This window comes from Dermochelys coriacea, chromosome 3, assembly GCF_009764565.3.
Source record: "Dermochelys coriacea isolate rDerCor1 chromosome 3, rDerCor1.pri.v4, whole genome shotgun sequence".
In the NCBI taxonomy this organism is placed as follows: Eukaryota; Metazoa; Chordata; order Testudines; family Dermochelyidae; genus Dermochelys; species Dermochelys coriacea.
The window spans coordinates 191,608,624-191,630,783 of NC_050070.1; the positions used below are offsets into that span (position 1 = coordinate 191,608,624).

The 22,160-nt window shown below is 44.9% G+C and overlaps 1 protein-coding gene across 8 annotated transcripts in view; it reads left to right on the forward strand.

The window, feature by feature from the left end:
* LOC119854037 (polyamine-modulated factor 1-binding protein 1-like) overlaps window positions 1-22,160 on the forward strand; it is a 108,807-nt gene that overhangs the window by 26,489 nt on the left and 60,158 nt on the right. Inside the window, exon 1 of one of the 8 annotated variants that reach the window (XM_043511981.1) lies at window positions 19,967-20,018. The exons of the other annotated variants lie outside the window; for them this stretch is intronic. The gene's annotated coding sequence lies outside the window, so the exon portion shown is untranslated. Of the gene's footprint in view, window positions 1-19,966; window positions 20,019-22,160 lie in introns of those variants that run through there. 8 annotated transcript variants of the gene reach the window in all.

A 22,160-nucleotide genomic window follows, 5' to 3' on the forward strand; every position in this document is an offset into this window, starting at 1 on the left:
TAACTATTTCACATTTGGTGACAATGTATACCTTCAAATCAGCGGCACTGCGATGGGTACCCGCATGGCCCCACAGTATGCCAACATTTTTATGGCTGACTTAGAACAACGCTTCCTCAGCTCTCGTCCCCTAATGCCCCTACTCTACTTGCGCTACATTGATGACATCTTTATCATCTGGACCCATGGAAAAGAAGCTCTTGAGGAATTCCACCATGATTTCAACAATTTCCATCCCACCATCAACCTCAGCCTGGACCAGTCCACAGAAGAGATCCACTTCCTGGACACTACGGTGCTAATAAGCGATGGTCACATAAACACCACCCTATATCGGAAACCTACTGACCGCTATTCCTACCTACATGCCTCTAGCTTTCATCCAGATCATACCACTCGATCCATTGTCTACAGCCAAGCACTACGATATAACCGCATTTGCTCCAACCCCTCAGACAGAGACAAACACCTACAAGATCTCTATCATGCATTCCTACAACTACAATACCCACCTGCTGAAGTGAAGAAACAGATTGACAGAGCCAGAAGAGTACCCAGAAGTCACCTACTACAGGACAGGCCCAACAAAGAAAACAACAGAACGCCACTAGCCATCACCTTCAGCCCCCAACTAAAACCTCTCCAACGCATCATCAAGGATCTACAACCTATCCTGAAGGACGAGCCATCGCTCTCTCAGATCTTGGGAGACAGACCAGTCCTTGCTTACAGACAGCCCCCCAATCTGAAGCAAATACTCACCAGCAACCACACACCACACAACAGAACCACTAACCCAGGAACCTATCCTTGCAACAAAGCCCGTTGCCAACTCTGTCCACATATCTATTCAGGGGATACCATCATAGGGCCTAATCACATCAGCCACACTATCAGAGGCTCGTTCACCTGCGCATCTACCAATGTGATATATGCCATCATGTGCCAGCAATGCCCCTCTGCCATGTACATTGGCCAAACTGGACAGTCTCTACGTGAAAGAATGAATGGACACAAATCAGACGTCAAGAATTATAACATTCAAAAACCAGTTGGAGAACACTTCAATCTCTCTGGTCACTCGATCACAGACCTAAGAGTGGCTATACTTCAACAAAAAAGCTTCAAAAACAGACTCCAACGAGAGACTGCTGAATTGGAATTAATTTGCAAACTGGATACAATTAACTTAGGCTTGAATAGAGACTGGGAATGGATGAGTCATTACACAAAGTAAAACTATTTCCCCATGTTATTTCTCCCCCCCACCCCACCCCCCACTGTTCCTCAGATATTCATGTTAACTGCTGGAAATAGCCTACCTTGCTTGTCACCATGAAAGGTTTTCCTCCTTCCCCCCCCTGCTGTTGGTGATGGCTTATTTTAAGTGATCACTCTCCTTACAGTGTGTATGATAAACCCATTGTTTCATGTTCTCTGTGTGTGTGTATATAAATCTCTCCTCTGTTTTTTCCACCAAATGCATCCGATGAAGTGAGCTGTAGCTCACGAAAGCTTATGCTCTAATAAATTTGTTAGTCTCTAAGGTGCCACAAGTACTCCTTTTCTTATTGGTTTTGCTGTAATGCAACTCTTGGGGCATGGCATAGTTGCAGGGACTGATACAACACAAAAAGCGGTGGCATTGCCAGGAAAGGGATACGCAGCATGCCAGGAGAGTCAGCTAATGGAGCGGCTTTCTAGAGAAGATGTAAGCAGTAAAGTGTCTAAGGCACCAGTGCACAATGAAATTGTTACCCTGGCAGAAACCTGACAGAGGTAGAAACATTAATTTCCCTCTAAAGAAGGTTGAATATCATTCAGGCATAATGAGTTTAGCTGGCACAGGCAAGTGTAATTACATCTTCCTTTGCCAGCTTAGCCAAATTTGTCTATATTGGGTATTTACTATAGTTCTAAATTGCAATAGGAATAGCCCACTAGGGAAGTTTTCTTAAGCCAAATGTAGGTAAAGTATAAGTTTTCTCTTTGTCATACAATCAGAAACACTGTGTAAGAGGATACTTACACCATCTGTATCTTCTATAATTATCCTGAACCCAACACTAGATTTTGTGCCCCTATTTTTAAAAGACATACTGCTAAATAGATTTTAAGAATGTTGCCTTTAGAACAATAAGTGAGCAGCACCATAGCACTAGTGAAACACCAGGAGCTTGGCAGGTCTCTGTCAGCTGAGAGAAATAACCAAAAGCAGTAGGATAAGAACAGACTAATTTATTCTACTCTTTTATGTGCAGCATGCTGACTTGCAAATCTCATGGTGTCGGGAGAAAGTATATTTTAAAGTCTGTTTCATGTGCTATAAATTACCTGAGGGAGAGTCTGAATTTTTAAAGGGAATTTAGATAATTACTCTTTTTAAAAAAAATGCAGTATAGTAAAAAACATATTTTCAAATGTTCATGCTAACTTTATATATAAAAATAGACATTAAGCTATAGATATCATAACTAGACTTCTGCATTCTGATTGCCAGCCTTTTGGTCAGTTTATAGAACTTGGCAGTCTGCAGTCAAAGAGGAGCCAAACATTTTGTTATGGCTTTGGAAAGGGTGAGAAAGTAAAGAAGAGAAGAAAAAGATTTTTGAAGTCTTTGTTGAGATGTATGATGATTAGACTGATCTTACAAACCTCAGGGCTAGATCCTGGGATCTGGCAGAGCTATGCTCAGAACTGACATAGGACTGGAGAGGGAGGATTTGAAAAGTTGGCTCTCGGACACCTTTCTGCTCTTCCAATCCTGGGACTGGCTCTGAGACTGTTTCAGTCTATGCTGTAATTTAGCAAAGCCTGGGGGCAGCCAATAGTAACCCCTGACAGGTGGTCAGAGGGCCAGATGGCACTGCCTATGCCAATTTTACATTTGCTGGAGATTCCCCTACACCAGAAGAGTCTCCAGTTGCCACATTATGGCAACTTTGCAGCTACTTTGCACTGTCTGAGCAGTAGAGCAAAAAACATCTGGACGAGGGCCTGAGGACCTGACCCAACTTGTTTGCATAGCGAAGGGAGTTGAAATTCCTGAATTTTTTCTTGGTTTTGTTTTGAAAGCTCCATCTTTAGGATGAGTATGCTTCAAACTTGTCTATACGCAAACTTGCAGTGATTTAATTTATCAGTTTAGTTACACTGGTTCAAAACTGTGTGGACACACATCTGTTTAAAACTAGTTATATTGGTTTAGCTTGCACCTGTAAATTGTAATTCAGATTTAAATTGCTTAAAGTATTGACACACAAAACTGCAACAATTTAACTAAATTTGTTTAAAATCCCACCAGTCAACTGTGTGTTTTAGACCAGCAAAGTAGGGACCAAGGCACCTTTATTAATAACTGGGGCATTTTTACTTAGATAAGTAACAATATACAGTGTGTTAATTATTCTTCTTCGAGTGCTTGCTCATGTCCATTCCATGATAGGTGTGTGCATGCCGCATGCACAGTTGCTGGAGATTTTTCCCTCAGTGGTATCTGTAGGACTGGCTCTAGCGCCCTCTGGAGCCATGTGCATGCGTGCCAGTATCGGGGGGTCAACTGGCCCCACATCTTCTCAGTTCCTTCTTACTGCCTGACCGTGATGATTGTGGAACGATAGTTCTTGCTGTGGCAAGGTTTCTTTCTCAGTGGTTGGACTTTCTCTGTTCATATTCAGTATAGTTTCCAGAGTTAGCGTATATAGTAGTGTTAATGAATGTCCCTGTCATTAAGGGACTTTTTGCCCCATGGGTTGGTCATGCCCTGGGCTTCAAGCCGTATGCCTCTTGGGGGCAAGCTGATGCCAGTTAGTGACCTGCACCCTAGCTGTCTAAAGTGTCTGGGAAGAGTCTCATGTCAAAGAGAAATGCTAGATCTTCAGGGACTTCAAACCCCACACCAGAAAGGACAGGAATATTTGACTGAAAGCCATTCTTATGGAGGCGGTCTTGGATCAATCTTGGAGCTGAGCCACTCTGAATTGGTGCTGAGTACTTGGGCATCCATTTGGAGCTCTCCCCTGGCACTGTGTTCTTCCCGGCACTGTTCTCCATCTCCAGTACCGAAGAAGAAACATAAGAAACAGTGCACTGAGAGAGAATGTTCTCTGGTGATGAAGAGAGACAAGTGGGGAGGGACTGGTGTAGTGAGACCCATGTTGGGCCACTTGTCCTCCCCAGAACCACTGATGGTGCTGCAGACTCCTGCTAGAGTGCTGACTCTGGTACAGGACCCACCACCAACTCCCGGGAGCAGCTGTGGGGCCAGACATTTGCTGACCCCCTTGACACTGGAGACCTTTTAGGTGGCAAAGGACCTACTGTCCCTCATGATCTTGCTGACCCCTCAAGGACCCCTGCTGGCTAAGGTGACCGGGATCAGAAGGGAACAAGGTCTGGCAAGCTCCATCCCGGTAACGACCACAGCGGCACCGTCCAGAGGCAAGCCCTCGATGCTAGCAATGCATTAGTTGCCATCCGATGAAGTGAGCTGTAGCTCACGAAAGCTTATGCTCTAGTAAATTTGTTAGTCTCTAAGGTGCCACAAGTACTGCTTTTCATCTTGACATTGGTCCCCAATCTCTCGGTACCACTTGGTGGCAGAAGTGGGTACTGCATCATCATGGTCTCCCAGGGAAGAATCTTCTTCGGAATCCGAGAGGAAATCCTTCACTCCATCCAAGACCTACCAGTACCCAGCCTCCGGACCTCGGAACGTTGATACTGGCCTTCCCGTCATCGCCTGGCCACCGGGCCACTGGCCGATGCAGTGGCAGTACTGGAACCCCTGGGGGTTTCTCCCAGTACTGGACCCCCCTTCCCACCGCTCATACACAGTGGTATCGGGAAGGTGGATTTCTGCCTTTTCCCATCCGACACTGGACCCCAACTTCTGCCGATGTCCAGGAGATGGTCACAATGGACGTAATGATAGCAGAGAAGAGGAGGAAGCCACTCCCCCATCACTGGCCTCCTCCTCCTAGATGAGGCGGTTGCAGGCCCTAGTACTCTGCTCCCTCAAGACAACTTCAGGGCCTACCAGGACCTCCTGGAAAGGGTCACAACAAACTTGGGTCTGGAGGTGGAGAAGCTTAAGGAGTCGGCGCACAGCCTGATTGACATCCTGGCTACTGCTGCCCCTCCACAGTGGCCTTACCTATAAACAAAGCAGTGTTTGGGGCACGTTAAGACATTGTGGCAGACCCCTTCTTTTCTACCCCTCACCTCAAAGAGGGCAGAGAAGAAATACTATGTCCCAGCAAACGGGTTTGACTACCTTTACTCGCACTCCTGGGGATCCTTGGTAGTGTATGTGGCAAATGAGTGGGACAGACAGGGACAGTCAAGTGCTACCCCAAAAATAAAGAAGCTAAGAGATTGGACCTTTTTGGATCGGAAGTTTATTTGATGGGCAGTCTCCAAATATGTATCTCCAGCCAGCAGGCTTTGCTGGGGGAGATATGATTTTAATCTGTGGGACTTGCTGTCCAAATGTAAAGACTCCCACAGAAATCAAGGCAGGAATTTGCAGCCGTCTTAGGGATGGTAAGACTATGGTCAGGACCTCCCTTCAGGTGGCTCTGGATGCGGCCAACTTGGCAGCCAGGACTATGGCATCAGCAGTCACCATGAGGCGCTGTTCATGGCTTCAATCATCTGGCCTTCCTCATGAGGTTCAGCAGTCCATCCAGGACATAATTTGGAGGCTCCATGCTGTTTTCTGAGCAGTCCTTGAAGGACTCGAGGGCCACCCTTCGTTCCTTAGGCCTTTACACGCTGCCAGCCTCCAGGAAGCACTTCAGACCCCAGCAGCCTCCCAGGTTCTTGGCACCTCCCAGGCAGGAGCCCTACAAAAGAAAGGGGAATGGTTACAAATGACAACAACCCCTTTCTTCAACCTTAGCCTCACACTCCGGCTCTCATAGATATTTCGGAGAGGCCATGCAGGCCTTTTGAAGGTACACCTGAAGGCATTATACCAGTCTCGGCTCCGGATCCGTCCCCCCCCCCCCCCCTTTTTTTTTTTTTTTTTTTTTTTTGGACCACCTATTGGCCTTCAGCCAGTGAGGTCATATATATAATATTGGACCGTTTGGGTCCTGGGTACGTTAATAGTCGGTTATGCCCTTCAATTTTCATGCACACCTCCCTCCCACACCACTCTCCCATCCCTTTTCAGAGACCCTTCTCATGATACTCCTGAGAGCATTCTGCGCCAAAATACTAAAAATTCTGGATTCAGTATTTTAAAATTCTGCAAATTTTATTTGTCAAATAAATGTGGAGACAGAGGTGGAAGATCACTGTGCAACTCTCCCCCCGCACCTCCCAGGATATGGACTCAGTGGTGAAGCTGCACCCAACCCTGATACAGCGCAAAGACTGGGCATGCCCTAGAAATGCCCCAGGGCCCTGAACCTCCATGCCAGGTGCACTAGGTGTGGGCAGGCAGGCTCAGCAATGCAGGATCCATGTGTGGAGGGGCTTCGTGTGGGGGGATCCAGGTGTGGGTTGAGAGGGCTCTGTGTGGGGCAATCTGGGTATGGGTGGCTCAGTGGGGGATCTGGGTGCGGAGGGGGGTTCTGAATGCAATGTTAATGGAACTCTGCAGGAGTGTCCAGGTGAAGGTGGTTGGGGCTCAGCGGGACGGGGGGGTCTGGATGTTTGGGGGAAGGAGCTCGGCAGGGCGGTCTGGATGTGGGGGCGGCTCACTGTGGGTTCCAGATGCTGGGGGAGTGGGGCTGCATGGGGTGGGGATCCATGTGTAGCTGGCTGGGGCTCAATAGGGTGGGGATCCAGGTGCGGGTGACTTGTCGGGATGGTCCAGATGCAGGGAGATTGGGGCTTGTCGGGGGGGGTTCTGTGTGTGCGTGGCGGGTGAGGCTTGGCAGGGGGGTCTGGATGTACGGAGGTTGGGTGGATGGGGGAGAAGTTCCCTGTACAGCAATCCCTCCCCCTGCAGCTGAGGAGCAATGTGTGCAGGAAGCGTGAGGATCGGGGGAGAGGAGGGGAGAATTTGCAGAGCTTCCCACAGCCTTGGGAGAAATCTGGGGGTGGGTCTGACACAGCTTTTTATGGTTTTCCATAGAGCCATCTTTCACATGCATGTGAAACTATTATAGTTCTATTATTTACATCTTACACCTTTAAATTCCTAGGAGTCTGTTGTCTGTAGAGGCAGCTGCCATTTTGTGAAGCTAGAATGTAGCAGAGGAGAAACCTACTTTGCTCTCTCTTTCAGATTTTATTTTTCTTATTTCCTGTTTTATTGGTTCAGAAGAACATAAGAATGGCCATACTGAGTCAGACCAATGGTCCACCTAGCCCAGTAACCTGTCTTCTGATAGTGGCCAGTGCCAGATACTTCATAAGGAATGAACAGAACAGGGCAATTCTGAGTGATCCATTCCCTGTTCTCCAACTGCCAGAAGCTGGGACTGGACGTTTTGGAGACACCTGGAGCACAGGGTTGCATCCCTGACCATTTTGGCTAATATCGATTGATGGACCTATCCTCCATGAACTTATCAGTCTTTCTTCTTTGAACTCAGTTGTACTTTTGGCCTTCACAACATCCCGTGGCAATGAGTTACGCAGGTTGACTGTGCACTGTGTGGAGAAGTATTTCCTTTTGTTTTTTTTTTTAAACTTTCTGCCTATTAATTTCATCGAGTGACACCTAGTTCTTGTGTTCTGTGAAGAGGTAAACAATAGGGCTGTCAATCACAGTTAACTCATGCAATTAACTCAAAAAAAGTAATCGCAATTAAAAAATTTATCATGATCACAGTTTTAATCGCACTGTTAAACAATAGAATACTAATTGAAATTTATTAAATATTTTTGATTTTTTCTACATTTTCATATATATTGTATTCTGTGTTGTAATTGAAATCAAAGTGTATATTTTTATTAACAATATTTGCACTGTAAAAATGATAAACAAAAGAAATAGTATATTTCAGTTTGCCTCGTACAAGTACTGTAGTGCAATCTCTGTCATGAAAGTGAAACTTTTAAATGTAGATTTTTTTTATTTTTTACATAACTGCACTCAAAAACAACACTGTAAAACTTCAGAGCCTACAATCCATTCAGTCCTACTTCTTGTTCAGCCAATCGCTAAGACAAACAAGTTTGTTTACATTTACAGGAGATAATACTGCCCTCTTCTTATTTACAGTGTCACCAGAAAGTGAGAACAGGCATTTGCATGGCACTTCTGTAGCCGGCATTGCAAGATATTTACGTGCCAGATATGCTAAACATTCGTATCCCTCTTCATGCTTCGGCCACCATTCCAGAGGACATGCTTCCATGCTGATGATGTGTGTTAAAAAATTAATGCATTCATTAAATTTGTGATTGAACTCCTTGGGGGAGAATTGTAGGTCTCCTGCTTGTTTTACCCACATTCTGCCATATGTATCGTGTTATAGCAGTCTCAGATAATGACCCAGCACATGTTGTTCATTTTAAGAACACTTTCACTGCAGATTTCACAAAACGCAAGGAAGGTACTGTGGTGGGGCAGTGCCCCACCCCCATGCCAGATAGGGCTACAGCAGGCCAGAGCAGCTGCCGCCTTGCGCAGCCGATCAGGGAGGGCCTGTTAGAGAGCCAATCACGGCCAGTATTACAGCCAGTCAATCAGGGCTAGGCTAGCCCCTATATAGGTGCCCAGGAAGGGAGCAGGCAGTCTCTCCCAGGCCTTCAGAGGGTGAAGGTCTGTTTCCTGCATGAGGAAACTAGCACCAGGGACAGCACAGCACTATGCAGGCGGGGTGGGGGAGGGAACGCCCCCTAGTACCTGCCAGGCTGCGGGCCCTGAGAAAAAGGGCCTAGCTGGTGCAAAGAGGCCGAAGGAGAAACAGCCCCGGGAGAGAGACGGACAAAGGGAGAGAATGAGGGCAGGCTGGAAGGCTGCCGCCAAAGGGTCCCTGGATCAGGACCCAGAGTAGAGGGTGGGGCTGGGTCCCCCCCTTCCCCTTTGCACTTCCACTTGGCCGTTTGGAGTGGCCATCACAGACTGCACCAGACCCCTGTCAAAAGGAATTAGACTTTGGGGTGAAGAGAAGGACTGCTGATAACACCAAGCCCCCGGAAGGGAGTGAGACCAGAGCAGTGGGCACGGTCGGAGGGCAGTGCCCTGAAGAGGACACCGCAAGCTGGGAGCAACGCGGGTCGAGATGCCAGTACAGGGCGAGAGACGGACAGGACACCATTGGCAGAGGGCGCTCCGCATGAACTGAGCTAATTCCCAAAGTGAAGAGCAGGAAGCGCTGCGGTGGTGAGTCCAACCCCGTCATAGTACCAATGTGAGATTTCTAAAGAAAGCTACAGCACTCGACTCAAGGTTTAAGAATCTGAAGTGCCTTCCAAAATCTGAGAGGGATGAGGTGTGGAGTATGCTTTCAGAAGTCTTAAAAGAGCAACACTCCAATGCAGAAACTACAAAACCCAAACCACCAAAAAAGAAAATCAGTCTTCTGCTGGTGGCATCTGACTCAGATAATGAAAATGAACATGTGTCAGTCTGCACTGCTTTGGATTGTTATTGAGCAGAACCCATCATCAGCATGGATGCATGTCCCTTGGATGGTGATTGAAGCATGAGGGGACATCTGGCGTCTGGCACGTAAATATTTTGCAATGCCAGTGTCATAAATATAAAGGGCAGGGTAAACACCTTTAAAATCCCTCCAGGCCAGAGGAAAAACCCTTTCACCTGTAAAGGGTTAAGAAGCTAGGATAACCTCGCTGGCACCTGATCAAAATGACGAATGAGGAGACAAGATACTTTCAAAAGCTGGGGGGAGGGAGAAACAAAGCCTCTCTGGCTGTCTGTGTGATGCCTTTTCCGGGGACAGAACAAGAATGGAGTCTTAGAACTTAGTAAGTAATCTAGCTAGATATGTGTTAGATTCTGATTCCTTTAAATGGCTGAGAAAATAAGCTGTGCTGAATGGAATGTAGATTCCTGTTTTTGTGTCTTTTTGTAACTTAAGGTTTTGCCTAGAGGGATTCTCTGTTTTGAATCTCATTACCCTGTAAGATATTTACCATCCTGATTTTACAGAGGTGATTCTTTTACTTTTTCTTTAATTAAAATTCTTCTTTTAAAAATCTGAATGCTTTTTCATTGTTCTTAAGATCCAAGGGTTTGGGTCTGTGTTCACCTATGCAAATTGGTGAGGATTTTTATTAAGCCTTCCCCAGGAAAGATAAAGGTAAAGGAGGATTTTTGGGGGAAAGACTTTTCCAAATGGGCTCTTTCCAAGTAAAATACCGGTTAGACGTTTGATGGTGGCAGCGATCAAGTCCAAAGGCAAAAGGTAAAATAGTTTGTACCTTGGGGAAGTTTTAACCTAAGCTGGTAAAAGTAAGCTTAGGAGGTTTTCATGCAGGCCCCCACATCTCTACCCGAGAGTTCAGAGTGGGGAAGGAACCTTGATGGCAGAGCGGTGGGATTAACTTGAAATCACTTTGAGATCAGTTTGAGATTTTTTTGAATCGGAAGCACAGATTTGAAAAGGACATTTTTTTTTTCCTTTGGGCTGCTGGAAAGCAGGTTTTAAACTGAAAGCAGTTAGAGTTTTTTTTTTTTCTCTCTGCTTTGGGGCCAGAGCAGAGAAAAAAGCTCTTTTGTGAGCTGGAGTTTTCTCTACCTAAAGGTTGGATAGTTAACTTCCTGCAGGGAAATTCACAAGTCTTCACAGAGCTGAAGTTTTTTTTTCCCTAAGGGCAACTAGAGGGGTTTTCTGTCTATTTGCCTGGAGACAAAGGTATTAGGATTTTTTTTTAAAGGATTTTTCTGTAGGCTGACAATCACTATCAGAGAACATAGGTATCCAGACAGCACAGCAAAATTTTACAAGCGAAGTTTTTGTTTGTTTGTTTTGTTTTCTTTCTAACTCTCGGAAAAGAGAAAAGTTAGTTAAAAATAGAGGTTAGAATGACAGACTGCACTGTTCAACAGAAGCTGGAATTAGCGAGATTTGAGGCTGAGGAAAAACAAAAGGAACATGAAAGACAGGTAGAACTCAGATGGATGGAGATGGAGGAGAAGGAAAAAGAGAGGAAGCATGCACTGGAGATGGAGAAGGCAAAGGCTCAGCAGAATCTACCAAGAAACCCTAGCAATCCTTCTCCAGGTACCCCTTCCCATCCCAGAAAGTTCCCCACCTACAAGGCAGGCGATGATATTGAGGCCTTCTTAGAAAACTTCGAAAGGGCCTGCCTTGGGTACAGCATCTCTACAGACCAATTCATGGGAGAGCTGAGGCCACAGCTCAGTGGACCCTTAGCTGAGGTGGTGGCTGAAATGCCTAAGGAACACATGAACCAGTATGAACTGTTTAAAACCAAGGTGAGAGTCAGAATGGGGCTAACACCTGAGCATTCCCGTTGGCGGTTCAAAGCCCTAAAGTGGAAACCAGACGTGTCATTTACCCAACATGCCTACCACATTGTGAAACGTTGGGATGCCTGGATATCAGCAGCAAGTGTTAAATCTCCAGAAGATTTGCCCTTCCTAATGCAAATGGAGCAGTTCCTAGAGGGTGTTCATGAGGAAATAGAAAGATACATCCTAGATGGGAAGCCGAAAACTGTAATCGAGGCGGGGGAGATTGGATTCAAATGGGTGGAGGTGGCAGAAAAGAAAAAAATGGTCACAGTTGGAGCAGATATCAGAAGGGACAACCTCGGACAACCTCAGACCACCCCCTATTACCGGGGGCAGCCCAAGGCCCCAGCTACTCCCCAAGGAACCCTCCAGTCACCTTATCGTCCCGCCACACCGTTCTCCAGCAACCCCCCTCGCCCCAGTGACCCGTCAGCTGGACGATGTTTTAAATGTAATGAGCCGGGGCATGTAAAGGCCAACTGCCCCAAGAACCCCAACAGAATACAGTTCATTGCACCGGAATCACACCAGAAGTCCTCAGGCCCAGATACCTCCCAGACGCCCTCAGAGTGGAGGGAAACTGTTAGTGGGCGGGAAGAAGGTCACCGCATGGAGGGACACCGGAGCACAAGTATCAGCTATCCATGCTTCCTTAGTAGACCCCAGTTTAATCAACCCAGAGATCCAAGTGATGATTCAACCCTTCAAGTCCAACTCTTTCAATTTACCTACAGCCAAGTTGCCTGTCCAGTACAAGGGCTGGTCAGGAACGTGGACTTTTGCAGTCTATGATAATTATCCCATCCCCATGCTGTTGGGAGAAGACTTGGCCAATCATGTGAAGGCAAGCCAAGAGGGTGGGAATGGTCACCCGCAGCCAGGCTAAACAAGCTGTCACACCTAGCTCTGTTCCGGAAACTTCTACCAGGACCCGGTCAGAAGTCATGGACCCAGACCCCAGGTCAGTGTCTGCAACAGCAGTAGTGGATCCAGTCCCAGAGACCCAGACAGAGCCAGAACTGGAACCGGCGGAACAACTAACACCAGACCCATTACCAGCACTAAATCCAGTACTTGCAACCCCAACACCAGAGGGCCCCAGCGAACCTGAACCAGCAGCAGCCAATAACCCTACACAAGAGGCTCAGCCGGAGCCTGAACCCCAACATAGTGCACTAGTGGAGAGCAGTTCACAGACAACGGAAACAGCCCCATCCCCTACATGGCTTCCAGAGGGACCAAGCATAGGTCCACAATCCAAAGAGGAACTGATGTCTCCAGCATCAAGGGAACATTTCCAGACCGAACAGGAAGCAGATGAAAGCATCCAGAGAGCTTGGACAGCGGCACAGAGCAACCCACCGCCTCTCAGCTCTTCTAATTGATCCAGAGAATTAAAGGTTCGTCAGTTTACGGCCCAGGGAGGAGATGACGCTGAGTGGCCTGAGGGTGTCTACTATGAAAGGAAAAGTGCTGGTGGCGTAGAAGAGATGAACCTCTCCATGACCCTCGGGCGTATGTAGCGACAGCAGATCCAGGAGCTGTGCACTAACTACGTGCCGACGTTCTCAGCCACTCCAGGACTGACTGAACGGGCATACCACTCCATTGACACAGGTAATGCTCCAACCTTACCGGGTGTCTCCTCAAGCTAAAACTGCTATAGAATGGGAGATCCAGGATATGTTACAGATGCGTGGAATCCGCCCCTCTGGCAGGGCCTGGGCATTTCCAATGGTTCTAGTTCCCAAACCAGATAGGGAGATACGTTTTTGCGTGACTACTGTAAGCTAAATGCTGTAACTCGCCCAGACAACTATCCAGTGCCACACACAGATGAACTATTAGAGAAACTGGGACGGGCCCAGTTCATCTCTACCTTGCACTTAACCAAGGGGTACTGGCAGGTACCTCTAGATGAATCTGCCAAAGAAAGGTCAGCCTTCACCACATGTCGGGCTGTATGAATTTAATGTACTCCTTTTCGGGCTGCGGAATGCACCCGCCCCCTTCCAAAAACTAGTTGATGGTCTCCTAGTGGGATTAGGGGAATATGCAGTCGCCTACCTTGATGATGCGGCCATACTTTTGGATTCCTGGGCAGAACACCTGGAACATCTACAAAAAGTCTTCGAGCGTATAAGGGAGGCAGGACTAACTGTTAAGGCTAAGAAGTGTCAAATAGGCCTAAACAGAGTGACTTACCTTGGACACCAAGTGGGTCAAGGAACTATCAACCCCCTACAGGCCGAAGTGGATGCTATCCAAAAGTGGCCTGTCCCAAGGTCAAAGAAACAGGTTCAATCCTTCTTAGGCTTGGCCGGTTATTACAGGCGATTTGTACCGCAATACAGCCAAATCGCCGCCCCACTGACAGACCTAACCAAAAAGAAAGTGTCAGAAGGCCTTTAACCAGCTTAAAGCGACACTCATTTCTGACCCTGTGCTAAGGGCCCCAGACTTTGACAAACGGTTCCTAGTAACCACCGATGCGTCCGAGTGTGGTGTGGGAGCAGTTTTAATGCCGGAAGGACCAGATCAAGAATTCCACCCTGTAGTGTTTCTCAACAAGAAGCTGTCTGAGAGGGAAAGCAACTGGTCAGTCAGTGAAAAAGAATGTTATGCCATTGTCTACACTCTGGAAAAGCTACGCCCATATCTTTGGGGATGGCATTTCCACCTGCAAACCGACCATGGTGCGCTACAGTGGCTTCATACCGCCACGGGAAATAACAAAAACCTTATTCAGTGGAGTTTAGCTCTCCAAGATTTTGATTTCGACATCCAACACATCTCAGGAGCTTCTAACAAAGTGGCTGATGCACTCTCCTGTGAAAGTTTCCCAGAATCAACTGGTTAAAATCGTCCTTGAGATGTGGAAAATATTGTTAGTCTTTATATACTTGGTATTGTATTTAGAGGTGCATGTGTCTTATTAACTCTGTTTTTTCTAGAACTCCAGGAAGAAATCCCAGCCAGCGTTTCACCCTCTCTGTGATTTAGGGGGGCATCATAAATATAAAGGGAAGGGTATACACCTTTAAAATCGCTCCTGGCCAGAGGAAAAATCCTTTCACCTGTAAACGGTTAAGAAGCTAGGATAACCTTGCTGGCACCTGACCACAATGACCAATGAGGAGACAAGATACTTTCAAAAGCTGGGGGAAGGGACGAACAAAGCCTCTCTGGCTGTCTGTGTGATGCCTTTGCCGGGGACAGAACAAGAATGGAGTCTTAGTACTTAGTAAGTAATCTAGCTAGATATGCGTTAGATTCTGATTCTTTTAAATGGCTCAGAAAATAAGCTGTGCTGAATGGAATGTAGATTTCTGTTTTTGTGTCTTTTTGTAATTTAAGGTTTTTCCTAGAGGGATTCTCTGTGTTTTGAATCTGGTTGCCCTGTAAGGTATTTACCATCCTGATTTTACAGAGGTGATTCTTTTTTCTTCTATTAAAATTCTTCTTTTAAGAATCTGAATGCTTTTTCATTGTTCTTAAGATTCAAGGGTTTGGGTCTGTGTTCACCTATGCAAATTGGTGAGGATTTTTATCAAGCCTTCCCCAGGAAAGATAAAGGTAAAGGAGGATTTTTGGGGGAAAGACTTTTCCAAATGGGCTCTTTCCCAGTAAAATACCGGTTAGACGTTTGGTGGTGGCAGCGATCAAGTCCAAAGGCAAAAGGTAAAATAGTTTGTACCTTGGGGAAGTTTTAACCTAAGCTGGTAAAAGTAAGCTTAGGAGGTTTTCATGCAGGTCCCCACATCTATACCCTAGAGTTCAGAGTGGGGAAGGAACCTTGACAGCCAGCTACAACAGTGTGATGAGAATGCCTGTTCTCACTTTCAGGTGACATTGTAAACAAGAAGGAGGCAACATTATTCCTGAAAAGGTAAACAAACTTGTTTGTCCGAGTGATTGGCTGAACAAGAATTAGGACTGAGTGGACTTGCAGGCTCTAAAATTGTTTTATTTTTGAATGCAGGTTATTTTGTACATAATTCTGTATGATGGTGTCACTTGAATAAAAATTGTGGGCACCCATATTTATTCAAGTGACACCATCATAGGATCTAATCATGTTAGCCACGGCATCAGGGGCTCATTTTCATGCACATCTACCAATGTGATATGTGCCAGCAATGCCCCTCTGCCATGTACATTGGCCAAACTGGACAGTCTCTACACAAAATAATAGATGGACACAAATCTGACATCAGGAATCATAACATTCCAAAACCGGTAGGAGAGCACTTCAACCACTCCGGCCACTCAGTAAAAGATTTAAGGGTGGCAATTTTGCAACAGAAAAGCTTCAAAAACAGACTCCAGTGAGAAACTGTTGAGCTTGAATTAATATGTAAACTAGATACCATTAACTTGGGTTTGAATAGAGACTGGGAGTGGCTGGGTCATTACACATATTGAATCTATTTCCCCATGTTAAGTATCCTCACACCTTCTTGTCAACTGTCTAAATGGGCCATCTTGATTATACTACAAAAGTTTTTTTTTCTCCTGCTGATAATAGCTCATCTTAACTAATTAGCCTTTCACAGTTTGTATGGCAACTTCCACCTTCTCTGTATGTATATATCTATCTGCTTACTATATGTTCCATTGCATGCATCCGATGAAGTGGGCTGTAGCCCATGAAAGCTTATGCTCTAGTAAATTTGTTAGTCTCTAAGATGCCACAAGTACTCCTGTTCTTTTTGCAGATACAGACTAACACAGCTGCTACTCTGAAACCTGTCATTATTAACGGGATCACCCTTGTCCACATGCTTGTTGACACCCTCAAAGAATTCTAATAGATTGCTTTTGCTAAGGGAAATCATGCCTCACCAGTGTTGACTCTCTCCCAACATATCATGTTTATCTATGTGTCTGGTAATTCTGTTCTTTATCATCATTTCAACCAATTTGCCTGGTACTGAAGTTAGGTTTACTGGCCTGTAATTGTTAGGATCACCTCTGGAACCTTTTTTAAAAATTGGATTTATGTTAGCTATCCTCCAGTCATCTGGTATCTACGCTGATTTAAGTGATAGATTACATTCTGCAGTTAGTTCTTCAGTTTCATATTTGAGTTCTTTCAGAACTTTGGGTGATACCATCTGTCCTAGTGACTTATTACAGTTTAATTTATCAATTTGGACCTAAACCATCTCTGACACCTCAGTCTGGGACAGTTCCTCAGATTTATCACAAAAAAAAATGGCTTGGGTGTGGGGATCTCCCTCACATCTTCTGCAGTGAAAACTGATGCAAAGAATTCATGTAGCTTGTCTTCAATGACCTTGAGTGTTCCTTTAGCATCTTTATTGTCCAGAGGCTTTATTGTCCTTGTCAGGCTTCCTACTTCTGAAGTATTTTAAAAAAATTTTTGCTGTTCATTTCTGTATCTTTTCGTAGATGCTTTTCTAATTCTTTTTTCAGCTGCCTAATCATGCTTGATTTATGAGAATTTATGCTCCTTTCTGTATTTTACTCATTAGTAATTGACTTCCAGTTTTTAAAGGATCTCTTCTTGCCTCTTAACAGTTTAGCCCTGATGGCACTTTTTTGTCGTCTTACAGTTGTTTTTTAATTTGGGGTATACATTTAATTTGAGCCTCTATTATTGTATTTTAAGTAGTCTCCATGCAGTTTGCAGGCATTTCACCCTTCCTTTTAAGTTTTGTTTAACTAGCTTCCTCATTTTTGTGTAGTTCCCCTTTTTGAGGTTAAATGTTACTGTGGTGGGTTTCTTTGGTATCTGTCTCTCTCTCTTCCCCGCCCTCCCCCCCCGATGTTACATTTTAATTATATTATGGTCGCTATTACCAAGTGGTTCAGCTATATTCCCCTCTTGGACAGATCCTATCCTCCACTTAGGACTAAATCAAGAATTGTCTCTCTTCCTGTAGATTTCAGGAAAAACTGCTCCAAAAGCCGTCATTAATTGGTTGAGAAATTTTATCTATGCATCCCTTCCTGAAATGACACATAGCCAATCAATATGAGGGTAGTTGAAATTTCTCTTTATTATTAGGTTTTCTGCCTTTGTAGCCTCTCTAATCTATCTCAGCATTTCACAGTCCCTGTCACCAGGCTGGTCAGATGGTCAGTAGTATATTCCTACTGCTATACTGTTATTGTTCAAGCATGGACTTTCTGTCCGTAGAGATCCTGTGGTACAGTTTGATTCATTTAAGATTTTTACTTTATTTGACCCTATTCTTTCTCTCACACATAGTGCCACTTCCCCACCATGTGATCTACTGTCATTCCTATGTATTTTGTACCCTTTTATTACTGTGTCCCATTGATTATCCTCATTCCACCAAGTTTCCATGATGCCTATTATATCAGTATCCTCAGTTAAAGCCAGACAGTCAAGTTCACCCATCTTAGTATTTAGACTTCTAGTGTCCCTTAATGTAAAACAAGTAATTCATGCATGTGTGGTTGGTCCAGTGTGTGAAAAATACATCACAAACAGGGCCAAATTCTTTCCCAACATATGCAATGCAATCCCATTTCATTTCAGGACAGGATTTGGCCCATGGAATTTAATAACATCTTGTTATAGCAGGCATCACTGATTGGCAGTATTACAGTCTTCCAAGTTTTTTTCCTTAATATGTGGGTGAATGTTTAGACTTGGAAGACATGCTGTATTATTTTTCAATTTAGATTGTGCAGGGTTCTATATATAGACAGTGGTCCTTGGAGAAGAAGCTGTGTGAGCAGCATGAGAGTTCGTTCTCTTCTTTGGTCTCTGATTAGTCTATTCTTGAGTCAAAGTTGCTTCCCGGGAACTGGGCACTGATGTTGGATTAAGATTTCTGAAGGAAGGGATTGCCCTGCATGCTGTTTGACCACCTCTTTTCCAGGACTGGTGTATGTGTGTAAATAAAATAAGTTAAATTTAGAATCTATTGAGAATCTGTCTCCTCCACTGAGAAGCTAAGCTGCAAAGCTTCTAATATCTGTTGGTTCACAACATAGGGATGACACTGGTGTCAGGACAGAGGTTTCAGAATGGCAACAGTGAAAGAAATTGCTTCAAAGAGAAATAAGTAACCATGAAACTAAGCTGAAAATTTATATATACATCTTATACTTTCTCACAAAATGTTTGCTAATTTGTTTCCAACATGTAAAAATAGCCATGAAAGAACATTACAATTAAGAAAATTTAAGTGTGCAGAAATTTGGAACTTCTCAGTTAAGATTAAAAGAAAAGGAGTACTTGTGGCACCTTAGACTAACAAATTTATTAGAGCATAAGCTTTCGTGAGCTACAGCTCACTTCATCGGATGCATTTGGTGGAAAAAGCTAGTCTCTAAGGTGCCACAAGTACTCCTTTTCTTTTTGCGTATACAGACTAACACGGCTGCTACTCTGAAACCTCAGTTAAGATTGTTTCTGGATGTGAATCCTCGTTAGAGTAAATGTTTTAATGTACTAATAAAATTCTTTTAAAAATTAATATATTAGCTGTTTCATGTTTGAGAACAAATAAAGAGAATGAAGAAAAGGTGAATATTGCAATGGCAGACCTAGTTTTCAGCATTTTTATAGATCTTCTTTACAGTGGAAATATTTTAAATGTTCATATGCAACTATATTAATGTTTTAGACTTTCTTTAAAAGTACATTAATGTACATTTACATTAACATAGATACTGCATTTTAATAATAACCGTGTACAGTGCTTTGCTTTTACAGTGTACTCCATCTAAGGATTTCAAAGCATGTGTTTGGTGCAGAATGACTATAGAAAGGTGTTCATTGCAATGTTATACATTGGTAACTACACAAGCAGAAGTAATAGAAAATGTGTTTGCAGTAGCTAGGTGTTTGGGTGATTAGAGCAGAATCCTATAGCATGCTTATCAGTATATACATGATGAGTTGGCATATTATCTGGATGAACTAGCTTTAGCTGGAGGCCTTTGCTTATTGTATGATTTGTTTAGTTTAATGTGTGTTTCAGGAAGTATATGGAGGGGAAAGCAGCTGTGGACTAGATGGTGAAAAGATTCTTCTGTACTTTTTTTGTTTTTCAAAGCAAGCCAAGACAGGGTCTGAAACTCTGATCCTACCAAAGATGCAACAGACCCTGTCCAAATGGGAAAAGGTCAGCATTAGAGCTGTGTTCATATAAAAGGTGTTTGTACAAAGTGAAAAAAAATAACGCAACAATATCGCTGTTTGGGAAAGAGGCTGCACATTTCAGCACTTCACAAGGTAACTCTGTACACAGACTATTCAAGCACAAACAGGAGTTGGAGCAGTCCTGAGGCCATGACCTGGAGTGTAAAAACCAGCTGTTTTGACTATAAATAGACCAGTGCCTCTTCTCATGTGAAGCATTTTTTGTGGACTGTAGCGGGGTGGTCATCCCACTCCGGCCCTGAAGGGGTTAAAGCAGCCCTGGAGAGGGCTGTGGCTGGGAAAAGGGATTAAGAACAGCTAGGGGAAGCAGACTATGTAGCTGATCACAGGTGTGGCTGGCTTAATCAGGACCCAGCTGGCCCTTATAAGAGGGCTGTGGGCCAGAAGCTAGGAAAAGTTTCTCTCTAGCCCTGGAGGAAGAAGGGCTAGCTGCCTGAGAGAAAGGTACCTGAACTGGAGCAGTGCTGGGGAGGGGCAAAGGGAGCTGGGAAGCGCCAGCCTGGTAAACCCCCAGGCTGCAGGCCCTGTTGAAGGCCTATCAAAGGTACTGGGGCTGCAGAGATACAGCCTGGGAATAGGCAAAGGCAGCAGGTCCTAACCCCCCTTGCTGATGTTGAGTGGTTTACAGACTGCAGTCTGCCCCAGTGACCCGGGGCTAGATGGCTGACTGGCAGTAGCCACTGAGGCAAGGTGGGGATAGAGGGTTGGGGGTTGCCCGGGGAGGGGAGACCCAGAATGTGGGGGCACTGCCAGGGGGCAGCACCTCAAGGTAAAGGGGCACTGGGGTCCAGGAAGGACAAGGGGACCCTAAGGCTGGTGAGACACTGGCCTGCAGAGAGTGCTCTGGGCTGGAAGAGCTAATTCCCAAGATGATCAGCAGGAGGTGCCGTGCTAGTGAGTTGTCACCTTGCTACATGGACCTTTTCCGTAAAAATGAAGTGGAAATTGTCAGTTTAGCTGTTGGTGTTTTAAGTTAGATGTACATGACAGTAACAGTATTCTCATTCTAATACATGAAAGTCACACTGTTACCAAGTTTCAGTCTTATTGTATCAGTATCATATTATAGTGATGCCATTCGTTTGGCAGTAGTAATGTCTGTCAACCTTTCTGTTATAATCCCCAGAGTGCCGGAGTTTATAACTAGGGTGGAAAACAAAATTACTTTTGATTTATCTGACAACATGTTCGTACAAGAGTGATCATATTTTACTCAGGAGCATATTGACTTGCAAGCATATACAAAGTATATTTGAAGTGTTTTTAGAGTGACTTTTAGTGTTGTGAATGGTGCCAATTTGATCCACAGAATGGGTAGAACAGAGTTGCTGCAGTGTAAGTTTCACCATACGGCCTTGCCAATGTACCTCAGTCCTGACCCAGAATGAGTAGTCAGTGAGTGGACAGTTCAGCCTCCGTGTTCATTCAGTCCTTTGCCTATGCAGGCTAATTAGTATCACTGCAGTTGTGGTTATATTTTTGTAACGTAGACATTAGCCTCCTAGAAAAACATTTCATATAATAGGCCACCCTGTCAGTAATCAGACAAACCATAGTGTGGTGTGGTACCAGCCCCCCAACTTCCTAAACCCTACCTAACGGGTAAAATCAAGCATTTCACTACCCAGTCAAAGACAAACAAGAGACTTCCTGCAGCCAGAGGGCTAAATCCTAGCCAGTGATTTCATGAGAGTAGGGAGTCACCCAGCAAGTGTGAAAAATCGGGACGGGGGTGGGGGAGTAATAGGCGCCTATAGAAGAAAAAGCCCCAAATATCGGGACTGTCCCTATAAAATAGGGACATCTGGTCACCCTACACCCAGCCACCCGTACCATGATAGTAGTGAAAAACTAATATTTCACTCACTCAGTAAAACAAAAATTATTCCATCTGGACAGGATGGGCAAGTAGAATTTTGTGAGGATTTACTACCATATAACCCAGCTCTACATTAGCCTCACTAATCCTGAACTGTTTGGGAGAGGGATAGAGCAGCTGGAATCCCTCAGAGAAGAGTGTTGGCTCCTCCCAACGCCAGCGTGGCCTGTCACTCACTCCCTCTTCTCCATGCAATGCCCCTGGGGTTACTACAGCAACTCTGTTAAGCTGCCATGGCAGAGAAAGATAAGCAGCAGTCAGATCCCCACACGAGTGGTCCTTTCCCTAGATAGTCTTGTTTCCTTTTATGGGCCGGGGCCATAGTTTGTGTTTATGTCATCCCTTCTCGTGATTCCTTTTAAACCCTGATAATTTCTGTCCCTTTCCTGGGTGACAGCTGGAGTAATTGGAGATTAAGGAGCACATAACTCCTTTTAAAGGAGGCTGTTACCCAGTTTTGGAGATTAGCCACCACTCCCCAAATCAGGAGCACTGTCCACATACAGCCTCTTGCTGAGAGGTGGGGCAGAGTTAGAGCATTGTTAACCCCACCCTTCAAGTTTCATGATTACATTGACCTAAAAATCATAAGTTTAAAAAAAAATACAATTTAGATTTTTTTTATGGGCCTGCTGGTTTTGAGACTTTAGAGTTCATAGGGGTCAAGTTTTCAGGCTTTTTCCAAGACTTCCCCCTGCCCCCATCAG